We start from the raw sequence: 11,476 nt of genomic DNA, 5'->3' as shown, positions 1-11,476 counted from the left end.
GTATATGCGAATGGATTCATATCTACAACTTTGCACAATGCTCATTTTCCAATAAATTAAGGACCACAAGGTAGGACCAAATTCCATGAATCTGACAGGAAAGAAATGGACAATATTCTTGATCTCATTGACCCTGGGAAGGATGTTCCAACAGTATACTGATAACCCAAGAACTAAGACCAACAATTAATAAATTGATCCTCTTGAGAAATAGCTTCTGCACGTCAAATGATGCTATTAATAGTAGAAAGCAGTAGACTAGAGAAAGGGAAAAGATTCATAAAAACTATATATCTGATAGAGGATAAATATTATCTAGAATATATGAAGTATGGAGAAACTAAACAGCAAGAAACAATGGTTGATGAAGAATAATGTTGATAGTTCTCCAAAAATAAAGCACAAATAACTGAGAAATATAAACACACATATATAAATGTTCAACATTCTTGGCAATCAAGAAAATGCATATTGAAACTATCATAATATTTCATTTAGCCCAGGATATACATATGAACAAATGTTGGCTCATTCAGGCAGTAAAACAGAGAGGAAACATTTATTGATAGTGGGAGTGCAAACTGATATGAAACTATGGAACACTGTGTGGCAATTCCTCAGAGAGATGGCAGCCATTCTGCTTCACTCTTGAACATGGAGGCAAGGGCTCTGCCTCCTTCTTCAGAGATCCTCCCTTGTCCATGTTTCCTTCTACTCTCTTCATACCAAGCTTCTTTTATATACAATCTTTATAATCATGAAAGGAATTCCATTTTCTCAAAAAAGGAAGACATAGTGTCACAATCAAATTAATTGATGGTTTTATGTGAATGACATTCATTTCAATATTATGTAATTTTGAGATTTTTGATGATCTCGTTTTAAAATGACATAAAAGTGATTTCTTAGAACCTATTAAAACCCATTTTTGTAGACTCTACAAATGATAAAAATGGAAATGTTTTTATATTACAACCAACACTCACATATTTCAGTAAGACAAAAATATGTCATTAGAACATAGAAGGACATGGAATATACACATGATGTCCTAGTGATAAAGCTTCTGTTATTTTGTTATTGACAACCGTGATAATGAAAGCAAGGAAAAGCTTCTAAAGAATTGGACAGAAATACAGATGGTTTCTCACCAGGCTATTTTGTCTTTCTCACTACTCTATCTAGTCAACCAGTCTTCCATGTAGAGCCTGATAGGTAATTAATCATTTAACTTACATTCGAGTTTATTACTATTTGGAGATAATGATTCAACAACAACAAAAGAGATAGAAACTTTTAATTTGTACAATATTTAGGAATTAAAATGATTACCATCTTTGCCTCAGAAACGAGCAGCCTAAGTTATACAACTTAGAAAATTTTAAAAAAAAATCCCAGTTACCTTTAGTTGATCGGTAACTATGTGTTCATAATCTCAAACATTAACTAACTATAAATAGGTGTAAAATTCAAAAGAAAACATTAAAATCATACATAGAACAAGGCAAATGTTTTAACAGAGTTGAAAACTTCAGATAAAACACAGTGGTATTATATGTTTCATTCCTAAATCTTATTTCTGTATTTATATTGATCCATTGAAAATATTTTTACCATAACAATATCATATCAATTATTTAATTTTATAAAGTATTTAATCCCCTAAGTGACACATTGTATCTGTGATCTATAACCTATTTCTCATAATTTTGATGGCTCTAGGATATTTTTCTAAGTCTCCATATTTTTCTATGACTCTAGTTTGGCTCTACTAGCTTCAATCCATATATTTATTAATATTACTTTTTAAAATCTTTTTTATAGTTCAATCGTTATGGTCCTCCCAGTACTCTGTCTCCTCCCCACAACCCCAGTCTCCAAAATAATGTGCCCCCTCCCCCTCCCCCACCCCACCAGACCTCCCCACTCCCTGAAGTCTCAGGTCTCTCAAGGGTTAGGTGCACCTTCTCTCACTGAGGCCAGACCCAGCAATCCTCTGTTGTATATATGTGCAGGGCCTCATATCAGCTGGTGTTTGCTGCCTGTTTGGTGGCTCGGTGTCTGAGAGATCTCTGGGGTCCAGGTTAGTTGAAAATGCTAGTCTTCCTATGGGGTTGCTCTCCTCCTCAGCTTCTTCCAGCTTTTCCCTAGTTCAACCCCAGGGATCCCAGCTTCAGTCTATTCTTGGGTATAAATATCTGCATATGAATCTTTCATCTGTTTGCTGGGCCTCTCAGTGGGCAGTTATGCTAGGCTCCTGTGTGCAAGCACACCATAGCATCAGCAATAGTATCAGGCCTTAGAGCTTCCCCTTGATCTGGATTCCAATTTGGGCCTGTCAGTGAACCTTCTTTCCCTCAGTCTCTTCTTTATTTTGTCTCTTGAGTTCTTTCAGACAGGAACAGTTCTAGGTCAGAGTTTTTGACAGTGGAATGGCAACCCTGTCCCTCCACTTGATGCCCTGCCTTTCTACCAGTTCTCTCTCTCTCTACTGTAGGACATTTCATCTAAGGTCCCTTCCTTTGAGTCCTGAGAATCTCACATCCCCCAGGCCTCTGGTAAAATCTAGAAGATCACCTCTACTCCTATCTCGCAAAGTTGCATGTTTCCCTTCTTTCTGCTGGTCATCAGGGCTTCACTCTTGTGCCTTACCCACAAAAACACCTGATTGTGTTCCCCTTTTTCCTTCCCTTTCCCCCTTGCCACTCAGGTTCCTTTCTCCCTCTACCCCCATGATTACTTTATTCTCCCTCCCAAGAGGGATTGAGGCATCCTCACTTGGGCTCCTCACCTTGTCAACCGTCTTCAGTTCTGTGGTTCGTATCCTAGGTATTCAGTACTTTTTTGGCTAATATCCACTTATCAATGTGTGCATACCATTCATGTCTATTTGGGTCTGAGTTACCTCACTCAGGATGATATTTTCTAGTTCTATTCATTTGCCTGCAAAACTCAGGATGTCCTCATTCTTAATAACTGAGTAGTATTCTATTGTGTAAATGAACCATATTTTCTATATCCATTCTTCTGTTGTGGGACATCAGGGTTGTTTCCCACTTCTGGCTACAGCAAATAAGGCCACTATGAAGAGAGTAGAGCATGTGCCCTGTCAAATGGTGGAACATCTTTTAGGTCTTCAGGTAGATAAATTTTTCATTTTCTGAGGAACCTCTGGATTGATTTCCAGAGTTTTGTACCAGTTTGCAATTCCACCAGCAATGGAGGAATGTTCCTCTTTCTCCACCACATCTTTGCCAGCATGTACTGTCAGCTGAGTTTTTTATCTGAGCCATTCTGATTGATGTAAGGTAGAATCTCAGGGTCATTTTGATTTGCATTTCCCGGATCAATAAAGACTTTGAACATTTCTTTAAGTGCTTCTCAGCCATTTGAGATTCCTGTTGTGAATTTTCGGTTTAGGTCTATACCCCAGTTTTGGAACAATTCTTCAAAGACATGGAAAGAGCAGTTCTCAAATTTATCTGAAAAACAAAACACCCAGAATAGCGAAAAAAAATCATCACAATAAAAGAACTGCTGGGGGAATGAATATCCCTGACCTCAAGCTATACTAGATAGCAATAGTGATAAAAAATAAAAATAAAACAAACAAGCAAACAAACAAAAAAAACCATGCATGGTATTGGTACAGAGACAAAGAGGTTGATCAATGGAATAGAATAGAAGACCCAGAAATAAAACCACACACTTATAGCCATTTGATCTTTGACAAATCAAGCACTTCTCCTCCTATTGATGCCAGACAAGGCCATCCTCTGCTACATATGCAGAATTTGAACCCATCAGTTACCTCTTTTATCTGGTTATAATTATTTGTTTGTAGTGGTGACAATGACATACTGCCTCCAATATATTTTTCTCAACATATTGTGCCTTATCTTTAGGTGACTTTATTCCCAAACAAAAAGAAGACACATATTGTTAACCCATCTGCCACAGAAGTATTAAAACACTAAGAACTGGTGGATGAAGGACAAAAAAATACATTTTAAATCATTGTTTGACAGTTTCATAAATTTACATTAACACTCATAAATTCATTTAAAAATGAATATTTGGTCTTTTTACCCTAGACTCCCATCTCTCAATCTACTTCTGTCTTCCTGGAACCCACTTTCTCAAAGTGTCTCCATGTCTTCAAAGTATTTCATGTCTTCTTTTTTTTTGTATGGCCTCCTAAGTTTAATTGTAATCTCTGGCTTTTTCATGAGTATCAGGTAGTTAATATCTGTAGCAAGGTCAGATTAGCACTGCTATACAACTGACTAAAATGGTGACCCCTCCTTTGACAATGGTTGCCATGGGACCTCAGTAGGACATCACAGGTACAATGCTGCTTACTATGCACTATAGGGCATCTCTGTCTTTCAGCTTGCTTCTTGAAAAACATCAGCCACTTTAGCTGATGTTTTACATCTTTTGACCATTGTTTATCTGATTAACAAGGTTTTCTGTTAATACAACAATTGGACTGGAGGTAAGTGACTAGTTGAATCTTTGCCTTATACCAACCCATTACTTTAAGGAAGACTGAAGGAATATATGTATGGTCTTTGATTTACACTTTGAGATGCGATCTCAAATGTACTTCTCTTCAACACTTACCCAACCGATCAAAAATAGCTTTTCCCTATGTGTATTTCCTAGTCTGGACTAGAAATGCAGCCCAGGTGGGCATTCAGCTCACAGTGACTCTTCCATTTCAGTCTTGGAAGAACTGAGATAACAGCTGCCAACCCTGGCTGTTTGCTTGTCCTTGTGTTTGTTTTGTTTGGTGTTTTCATTTTTTATTGGTTATTTTACTTATTAACATTTCAAATGTTATCCTCCTTCCGAATTTCCCCTCTGTAAACCTCCCTCCTCTCCTCTTCCCTCTGCTTCTATGGGGGTACTCCCCCTACTACCCACCCACTCCTGCTCCAACACTATAGCATTCCCCTATGCTGGGGCATACAAACTCCTCAGGACCAAGGGCCTCCCCTCCCATTGAAATCTATAAGGCAATTGACTGCTACATAAGCAGCTGGAGCCATGGTCCCTCCATGTGTACTCTTTGGTTGGTGGTTTAGTCTCTGGGAGTGCTGGGGGTTCTGATTCGTTGATATTATTGTTTTTCCTATGGAGTTGCAAATCCCTTCAGCTCCTTCAGTCCTTCCCCTATCCATTGCGGTCTCTGTCCTTTTTCCAATGGTTGGCTGCAAGCATCCATATCTGTGTTAGTTAGGCTCTGGCAGAGCTTCTCAAGAAATAGCTATACCAGGTTCCTGTCAACAAGCATTTCTTGGTATCAGCTATATAGTGTCTGGGTTTGATGTTTGCAGATGGGGTGGATCCCTAGGTGGGGCAGTCATGGTATAGTTTGTCCAGTGATAGAAAAGATTTCAGAAATTCTAGAGTGTTAACCTGCAAATTACTTGTAGTATCACTTAGAGGTTTTGAGCACTAGCCGTATTCACAGAATTTGGTTTAGGATGTATTGCTATTTTTTCAAACCTGTTTTTTTAAAATAGATATTTAGTATTAGATGTCAACAGCTCTATACCACACATTCTGACATTCTTCCTGAAAAACTCAAAGTTACTTGCTTGCAAATCTTCATTCCTCTTTTTCTCCTTCGATTTTTCCAGAGGTGGTTCTTTTTAGACATTTTCAAATGTACAAATAAGGAGACAAAAGTATTTGCTATTAGGATAATATGATATAAAACAAAATTGATGTTCTCAGATGAATAATCCTGGTGTATGTGCTCCTCAAAGTCTATGGAAAACCATAAATAAAACTTAAGCTCCTAACCAGAGGAAGATATTCTCATTCAGAGAAGATGGCACTTCTTAAATTTAGTATGATGAGAATGCTTACTCAAATGAAGTAAGAAATAGTAAAAACTATTCTAACTTGAATCTAGTAGCCGCAAAAGTTTAATATTTTATCTTTTTCTTTTCCTTTCTTTTCTTTCTTTCTTTCTTTCTTTCCTGTTTTTCTTTCTTCCTTTCTTTTTTTCTTTGCTTTTCTGCTGAAATAAAGGGAAAGTATGTTGCTCTAAAATGCATGGTATGATTGAAGAGCTGCAGGATAATTAGGTCAGGAATGCAGAATGTTTACACACAGTGGCAGCATGGGTGTTGGGTGATATGTTGGTGTGCTTAAAAGGTTGAAGGAATGAGGTCCCAAAGCTTTAAGGCAAAAAAAAAAAAAAAAACTGGAAGAATCAGATAATGTAATGAGGAACAAATTCACACATTTTCCCAGGTTTGTGGTCCTGGCTTTTCAAATCTATTACACATTCAAATATTTGTTTTTGCTTCATGTATATCTTAATTTCTTTTTATTTTGAACAAAAAAGAAACATTAAGACCAACAGAAGTGTATAATTTATATGTAGCTTTTCCTTATAAATTGAGAAAATGCAAATATAGTTTATTTTTGTTTTCACTTATGTAAAAACTATAAGTCATTGGACCACCAACCAAAGAGCATGCAGAGGTTGGGAAAGAGATGTTCGATTGGGAGCCTTAGGACCCCAACCATTTTGTAGCAGGTTTGCAGTTGGTCTTCATGTGGGTCCCATAACAATTGGAGTAGAGGCTGTCTTTGACTCTCTTGCCTGTGGTTGGATCCTCTTTCCCTACCTGGAGTGCCTGGTCAGGCCTCAGTAGGATAGGATGTGCTTAGTCTTGCTGGAAATAGATATCTGGGGGTGGTACACAGGGGCCTTTTCCCTTCTCTGAGCAGAAGGGGAGGGGATATTTAAGGACAAGTTCTACATCACTATTGGCCCACTACATCTTGAAGGCAGGACATATTGTAAACAGAGAGCTTCACCTCTGGCTATTTCTTGTCCTATGTTGCATAGCATGCTCAAAGGCAAAGAGACTAGAATATAGGGGTGAAGGCTACATGTGGGCAACAGCTCAACCTTACTGTGTTCTGAGCTATGTGGATGTTGTCCTCAGGAATGGGGCGCTCAGATGTCAGATTTTAGTGAATAACCCTCTGTTTAGGAATCTCCATTGGACCCCTTTGACCAGCATCTCAATGGAATGCAGCCCAGCTCCATCACTGGAAGTCTTGCCTGGCTACAAAAGATGAAAGGTTCAGTTCAGATTCTACATCCTGGGTTTCTAGGATTCCCTATTACGGTCACTCTCAGTTACCACTAGGTTTTCACATCACCTCCATAGTACTCCCCAATTTCACTGTCTCCTCTTGCTTACTTTATCCAACCGTCTCTTCTCCTGACTTCATCCTTCATATTTTAAACTTAACCCATCCAACTCATGCTGCCCATATGCTCTTGTGTGTCAGCATACACTGAATATGGGGGTTCTTCTTCGTTGTCTTATTCTTAAATGAACTCAGAAGCATAGAACCTACAAAGTCCCAATAGCTCTCCAGTTCGAAGTGGGACTTAATTTGTTATTCTTTTTTCTGGGTTGGGATTTTTGTTTGACTTAAGCTTGAGCAGGCTGTATGCTACCTACACTAGTGTGAGCTCACATGTGCAACTGCGCTATTGTGTCTGGAAACCAGTGTCTCCCTGTAGTCATTCAGCATCTTTGCTGTTAGAATCTTACCACTTCCACTAGGATTCCTGAGCTTTGGGGCCAAGGATGTGATATAGATGTCCCATTTAGAGGTGAACTTTCTTCCATATCTTGTTTTCTACGTCTTGACTAGTTGTGGTACTCTGTGTTAACTGCTATGTACTATAGAATGAAGTCTTTCTGATGACACTCAGGAGATAGACTATCCCGGTGTAAAACAGTAAGATGTTAGGAATTGACTTAGTGGTATATCTATTTAGCAGAGTAGTAGTAGTAGATTCTTCCTTAGGGACATTGACCTATTTAGTCACAGGTTATTGACCAAATAATAGAGACAAAGGTAAGTTTCATCTTGTAAGTTGGCCTTAAATCCAGTAATAAGTCATTACATCCATGACTTTCTTTCCAGTCCTGAAGCAGTAGTAAACTCGTACTTTTAGGGAATTTTTTGTCACTTGCACATTGAAATAAATTGAATTCTGTATGAATAAAACTTGAAAAATCACCAAAATAATAAAATGCAGCCCTATGGTGTTTACATTCTGGTTTTTTTTTTTGTTTTGTTTTTAAATCAAGAGATGATGTACTACATAAAATAGTTCTGAGTTTTAAAACTTGTGAGTATCATGTTAGGTCAGTCTCTATGATTTATTACTAGCCTAAAGAGAACCCAAGAGTTTAAGCCTGTCTGTAAATATGACCACAGTTATCCCAGTGAAATCCTTGGGTCACTGATCTTTCATATATATATATATATATATATATATATATATATATATATATATATATGATTTTAAAGGCATTTTGTGGAACTTATGAAAAGAACAGTAACCCAGACAAGACAGTAGTGTGGCCTGTGCTTATTTTCAGATGCCATATATATTCTAGAATAAGTCTATTTAAACTCATTTTTATATGCTCACATGCCACTTTAAGAAGCTTCATAGTGACATATGACATTTCCTAAGTTGACTTGTGTTATTGTTTCTCATACTCACTTCTTCCTTTTGTCCTTCCATGGCTCTTAATCCTTAAGCCTTCTGTTCTGCCATTGCCATTTATACCACCTGGATTCTATAGCCCCCACCCCTTAAAATCCACACCTAAGGGATATTATTAGTTTCCTGAACTCTATAGGTACACCAGTTTAAACACAGATATATAAAGATTCAATGCTAACATTCCCCTAAGAGCCAAAACATGCTGTGTGTGTTTTTCTAACGTTGGTTAACTCACATAGATGAATATTTCCAGATATATCTATTTTTGGAAAGCTTCATAATTTTATTTCTTCAGGGCAAAATAATACCACATCGAATAAATATACTACATTTATCTTCTCAGTTTATCAGTTGATGGGTGTCTAGGTTATTTTCAAGTTTGGCTACTGTGAATGAAAGAACAATGAATGAATCTCTGTAGTAGGGTGAACAGTTCTATTGTTATCTACCCATGAGTGCTATATATGGATTAAATAGCTTTAATGGATGCTCCCCACTGAAATGCATAATGACTAAACCAGTTTGCATACACATTACAGTTCAGTAAGTTTTCTCTTTCCCAAAATCCACACTACCATTTTAATTCTTATTCATTTTTGGAGTTCTGGCTGGGGAAAGATGAAATCCCAATGCAGTTTTGGTTTTTGTTTCTATTGGATATAGATGTCGAACATTTTAAAACTTAAATATCTTTTATTAAAACAATTTTTATTTCTTCTTTTGAACTCTGTGGTTTTTGTTTCTTTTCCTTTTTTATTGGATATTGTATGTATTTACATTTCAAAAGCTGTCTCCTTTCCTGGTTCGCCCCTCTCCCATTCTCCCTCCCCTTGTTTCTATGAGGATGCTCACACACCCACTCTCCCACCCACCCAACCTCCCACCCACCCACTCCCACCTCACTGCCCTAGTATTTCCCTACACTGGGGAATCAAGTCTTCATAGGACCAAGGGCCTCTCCTGCCATTGATGCCAGACAATGCCATCCTCTGCTACACATGCAGTTGAAGCCATGGGTCCTTCCATGTGTACTCTTTGGTTGGTGGTTTAGTCCCTGGGAGCTCTGGGGTGTCTGGTTGGTTGATATGGTTGTTCTTTGGGGTTGAAGCTCCTTCATCTCCTTCAGTGCTTTCTTCAACTTCTCCATTGGGGACCCTGTTCTTATTTCAGTGGTTGGCTGTGAGCATCTGGCTCTGTATTTGTCAGGCTCTTGCAGAGCCTCTCAGGAGACAGCTATAACAGACTCCTGTTAGCAAGCACTTCTTGGCATCAGCAATAGTGTCTGGATTTGGTGTCTGTATATTAGACGGATCCCCGTGTGTGGCAGTCTCTGGATGGCCTTTCCTTCAGTCTCTGTTCCACACTTTATACTCACATTTCATTTATTTTATTCTCCTGCTCTTGCAGATCCTAACTGTATTGGGGGACATTAGTGTGTCAGATCTTGGTCTTCATAGCATGTATGTGATGGTAGCTGTTAGCTGTTTAAGTTGTCACCTCCATAGTGACATGTGACACTGGGCAGCTTCTCATGTCACCTTATTCTCTACTTTGGTACATGTATCTTTTCAGGTCTATGGTTGGCCTCTTATGTCAAGCCATTGGTTTTATTATTGGGTTTTTCGAATGTTTTATATATTTCTGACAGCATCTTTGACTAGACAAGTCTTTGGAAATTCTTTGTACCTAGTCTGTGACTTGCCTTCCCACCATTAAGACACTGTCTTCCATGTAACAGAGGGTTTTTTGTTATTATTGTTTGTTTGTTTGTTTTTATCTCTATTAAAGCTCACTATGCCAGTTAATTTATGACTTGGGTCTTGGATCAGGCCTTTGCTACTGTTGCTCAAATGTCATTTACAACATACATACTGCTGTCTAGAATTCCTCAGCATTATCTTGTGGAGTTATATAGATTTGCATTTTATATATAGATGAGTGAACTATTTTGAAGGAATTTTTGTGAAGTATCTAAGTGAGCATATAAAATCCTTTCTTCTTATGTATGTATGTTCTCACAGAATTTGTTTGGATTTTGTTTTCTTGCCTTTTCTTTCTTTCTTTCTTTCTTTCTTTTTTTTTTTTTTTTTGCCAAAGACCAAGTCAGTATTTGCACTAGTGTGCTTCTGAGATCCCTGCTCTGTTTTATTGATCTTTTTCTTCTTCACACACTGGCACGGTTGTAGCACTCTATACCAGGTCTTCAACTTTGGGTAGCAGTAGTCCTCTTACCTTGTTGTTCTTGTGCAATGGCTTAGCTATTCCAAGGTTTCTTTCTTCTTCCTGTACATTGGAGAGCCAGCACATCAATGTCCATGTTAAAAGATGTTATGATTTTCTTTGGGATTACACTAAATTTTCAGATCCAGTGGGGAAGGATCAACACATGGAACTCCTGAAGCTTTCCTACTTACCTGAATGAGATGTCTTTCCACTTATGTTGCTCTTATTTTACTTCTTTTTTGTTTGTTTTGTTTTTTAGCTTTACTGCCTTCTTTTTATTTAAACATACTTGGTATTTTTATTGGAATTTTTTAATTTACATTTCAAATGTTATCCCCTTTCCTGATTTCCCCTCCAGAACTCTGCTATGCCATTCCCCTTCCCCCTGCTTTTATAAGGGTACTCCCCCACTCCTCCACCACTCTGTCCCACCTTCCCACCCTGACATTCCCCTTCACTGGAGCATCTAGCCTTGACAGGACCAAGAGCCTCTCCTCCCATTGATGCCCAACAAGGCCATCCTCTGCTATATATGCGGCTGGAGTCATAGAAAAGGGTCACCGATGGAGGAATTAAAGAAAGGACTGAAGTAGCTGAAGGGCTTTGCAACCCCATAAGAACAACAATATCAACCAGACACCCCAGAACACCAAAGGACTGAACTACCATCCCAAGAGTACACTGGGA

The 11,476-nt window shown here is 38.2% G+C and overlaps 1 long non-coding RNA gene across 1 annotated transcript in view; it reads left to right on the top strand.

Moving 5' to 3' along the window:
* Positions 1–4,383: 4,383 nt before the first annotated feature.
* The window catches only part of LOC148001286 (uncharacterized), a 91,213-nt gene continuing 84,120 nt past the window's right edge, over positions 4,384–11,476 (top strand). The window contains exon 1 of the long non-coding RNA XR_015637703.1: positions 4,384–4,498. This is a non-coding gene — a long non-coding RNA (uncharacterized LOC148001286). The remainder of the gene's footprint in view (positions 4,499–11,476) is intronic.

The sequence above is a fragment of the Rattus norvegicus genome, chromosome 14, assembly GCF_021556685.1.
Source record: "Rattus norvegicus strain SHRSP/BbbUtx chromosome 14, alternate assembly SHRSP_T2T, whole genome shotgun sequence".
Lineage (NCBI taxonomy): Eukaryota > Metazoa > Chordata > Mammalia > Rodentia > Muridae > Rattus > Rattus norvegicus.
The sequence above is the reverse complement of the archived record's forward strand: the minus strand, read 5'-3'. Positions and strand labels throughout refer to the sequence as shown.